The sequence below is a fragment of the Coregonus lavaretus genome, assembly GCF_964263955.1.
Source record: "Coregonus lavaretus genome assembly, contig: HAP1_SCAFFOLD_4706, whole genome shotgun sequence".
Lineage (NCBI taxonomy): Eukaryota > Metazoa > Chordata > Actinopteri > Salmoniformes > Salmonidae > Coregonus > Coregonus lavaretus.
In genome coordinates this window covers 833-5000 of record NW_028164675.1, presented here as the reverse complement: position 1 = coordinate 5000, position 4168 = coordinate 833, and positions in this window count along the sequence as shown.

Below are 4168 nucleotides of genomic sequence, written 5' to 3'. Positions count from 1 at the left end.
TGTGTGTGTGTGTGTGTGTGTGTGTGTGTGTGTGTGTGTGTGTGTGTGTGTGTGTGTGTGTGTGTGTGTGTGTGTGTGTGTGTGTGTGTGTGTGTGTGTGTGTGTGTGTGAGCGAGAGAGAGAGAGAGAGGTGTACCCCTGAGTGTTATTTTACAAACACGACTGTCAGACACATTGTTCCTCACACATCCCTGACCAGGAAGAAGTCATCGTTGTGAAAGAGCAGTACATCTGATTTCTCTCCAAGGTTATCATAGTTTTGTGTTTTTATATTCGTTTTTATTTCTATTAGTTTTTAAATGTATATTTGAAATTCAGTTTAGTTCCAGATAGTTTTCAGACTTGATTTACTAGTTTTTATTCAGTTTTAGTTTTGATATTTCTATTTAATTTTTACATTATTTAGTTTCAGTTTTAGTGTTAGGGACAGAAAGCATGCGTGGGAGGCTAGGAGCATTCGTGTGTGTTTTTTAGGATCTCACTTCTTGCCACTAGGGGGCAGTAATACATAAGGGGATGGTCAGATCATAGGTTAGGTTAGGTGTGTTTTTGAAGATGCCACTTCTTGCCACTGGGGGGCAGTAATACATAAGGGGATGGTCAGATCATAGGTTAGGTTAGGTGTGTTTTTGAAGATGCCACTTCTTGCCACTGGGGGGCAGTAATACATAAGGTGATGATCATAGGTTAGGTTTAAATTATAAAGTCAATCTCCATGTGACCTGGATTTCTAATGAATAGCACTGAGACTGGTGAAACACATATGGTGGAAGGAAACTACCTCTCTCGCTCATGTTTACACCAATCCAATGCTTCTCAACTTTAGTAGAACATGTAAGAAGAATCAAGTACCTTTAACATAACATCTGATCAAATCAAATCAAAATCAAATCACATTTATTGGTCACATACACATGGTTAGCAGATGTTATTGCGAGTGTAGTGAAATGCTTGTGCTTCTAGTTCCGACAGTGCAGTAATATCTAGCAAGTAATATCTAACAGATACACAACACAAATCTAATACACACAAATCTAAGTAAAGGAATGGAATAAGAATATATAAATATATGGATGAGCAATGTCATTATCAGAGCAGCATAGGCTAAGATGCAATAGATAGTATAGAATACAGTATATACAGTGGGGAAAAAAAGTATTTAGTCAGCCACCAATTGTGCAAGTTCTCTCACTTAAAAGGATGAGAGAGGCCTGTAATTTTCATCATAGGTACACGTCAACTATGACAGACAAATTGAGAAAAGAAAATCCAGAAAATCACACTGTAGGATTTTTAATGAATTTATTTGCAAATTATGGTGGAAAATAAGTATTTGGTCACCTACAAACAAGCAAGATTTCTGGCTCTCACAGACCTGTAACTTCTTCTTTAAGAGGCTCCCCTGTCCTCCACTCGTTACCTGTATTAATGGCACCTGTTTGAACTTGTTATCAGTATAAAAGACACCTGTCCACAACCTCAAACAGTCACATCCAAACTCCACTATGGCCAAGACCAAAGAGCTGTCAAAGGACACCAGAAACAAAATTGTAGACCTGCACCAGGCTGGGAAGACTGAATCTGCAATAGGTAAGCAGCTTGGTTTGAAGAAATCAACTGTGGGAGCAATTATTAGGAAATGGAAGACATACAAGACCACTGATAATCTCCCTCGATCTGGGGCTCCACGCAAGATCTCCCCCCGTGGGGTCAAAATGATCACAAGAACGGTGAGCAAAAATCCCAGAACCACACGGGGGGACCTAGTGAATGACCTGCAGAGAGCTGGGACCAAAGTAACAAAGCCTACCATCAGTAACACACTACGCCGCCAGGGACTCAAATCCTGCAGTGCCAGACGTGTCCCCCTGCTTAAGCCAGTACATGTCCAGGCCCGTCTGAAGTTCGCTAGAGTGCATTTGGATGATCCAGAAGAGGATTGGGAGAATGTCATATGGTCAGATGAAATCAAAATATAACTTTTTGGTAAAAACTCAACTCGTCGTGTTTGGAGGACAAAGAATGCTGAGTTGCATCCAAAGAACACCATACCTACTGTGAAGCATGGGGGTGGAAACATCATGCTTTGGGGCTGTTTTTCTGCAAAGGGACCAGGACGACTGATCCGTGTAAAGGAAAGAATGAATGGGGCCATGTATCGTGAGATTTTGAGTGAAAACCTCCTTCCATCAGCAAGGGCATTGAAGATGAAACGTGGCTGGGTCTTTCAGCATGACAATGATCCCAAACACACCGCCCGGGCAACGAAGGAGTGGCTTCGTAAGAAGCATTTCAAGGTCCTGGAGTGGCCTAGCCAGTCTCCAGATCTCAACCCCATAGAAAATCTTTGGAGGGAGTTGAAAGTCCGTGTTGCCCAGCGACAGCCCCAAAACATCACTGCTCTAGAGGAGATCTGCATGGAGGAATGGGCCAAAATACCAGCAACAGTGTGTGAAAACCTTGTGAAGACTTACAGAAAACGTTTGACCTGTGTCATTGCCAACAAAGGGTATATAACAAAGTATTGAGAAACTTTTGTTATTGACCAAATACTTATTTTCCACCATAATTTGCAAATAAATTCATTAAAAATCCTACAATGTGATTTTCAGGAAAAAAAAATCTCATTTTGTCTGTCATAGTTGACGTGTACCTATGATGAAAATTACAGGCCTCTCTCGTCTTTTTAAGTGGGAGAACTTGCACAATTGGTGGCTGACTAAATACTTTTCCCCCCCACTGTACATATGAGATGGGTAATGCAAGATATGTAAACATGAGTGGCATTATTAAAGTGACTGGTAATGCATTCGGCAGACCGCACCATCCTCTGGAGAGCCCTGTGGTTGTGGGCGGTGCAGTTGCCGTACCAGGCGGTGATACAGCCCGACAGGATGCTCTCAATTGTGCATCTGTAAAAGTTAGTGAGGGTTTTAGGTGACAGGCCAAATTTCTTCAGCCTCCTGAGGTTGAAGAGGCTCTGTAATGCCTTCTTCACCACACTGTCTGCGTGGGTGGACCATTTCAGTTTGTCAGTGATGTGTACGTCAAGGAACTTGAAGCTTTCCACCTTCTCCACTGCGGTCCCGTCGATGTGGATAGGGGGGTGCACCCTCCGCTGTTTCCTGAAGTACACGATCATCTCCTTTGTTTTGTTGACGTTGAGTGAGAGGTTATTTTCCTGGCACCACACTCCCAGAGACCTCACCTCCTGTAGGCGGTCTCGTCATTGTTGGTAATCAAGCCTACTACTGTTGTGTCGTCTGCAAACTTGATGATTGAGTTGGAAGCGTGCTTGGCTACGCAGTCATGAGTGAACAGGGAGTACAGGAGGGGTCTGAGCACACATCCTTGTGGGGCCCCAGTGTTGAGGATCAGCGAAGTGGAGATGTTGTTTCCTACCTTCACCACCTGGGGGCGGCCCGTCAGGAAGGTCAGGACCCAATTGCACAGGGCGGGGTTCAGACCCAGGGCCCTGAGCTTAATGATGAGCTTGGAGGGTACTATGGTGTTGAAGGCTGAGCTATAGTCAATGAACAGCATTCTTACATAGGTATTCCTCTTGTCCAGATGGGATAGGGCAATGTGCAGTGTGATGGTGATTGCATAGTCTGTGGACCAATTGGGGCGGTAAGCAAATTGAAGTGGGTCTAGGGTGACAGGTAAGGTGGAGGTGATATGATCCTTGACTAGTCTCTCAAAGCACTTCATGGTGACAGAAGTGAGTGCTATGGGGCGATAGTCATTTAGTTCAGTTACCTTTGCATTCTTGGGTACAGGAACACTTGTGGCCATCTTGAAGCATGTGGGGACAGCAGACTGGGATAGGGAGAGATTGAATATGTCCGTAAATACACCAGCCAGCTGGTCTACGCATGCTCTAAGGACGCGGCTAGGAATGCCGTCTGGGCCGGCAGCCTTGCAAGGGTTAACACGTTTAAATGTCTTACTCATGTCGGCCACGGAGAAGGAGAGCCCACAGTCCTTGGTAGCGGGCCGTGTCGGTGGCACTGTGTTATCCTCAAAGCGGGTGAAGAAGGTGTTTAGCTTGTCTGGAAGCGAGACGTCGGTGTCGGCGACGTGGCTGGTTTTCCCTTTGTAGTCCGTGATTGTCTGTAGACCCTGCCACATACGTCTCGTGTCTGAGCCGTTGAATTGCGACTCCACT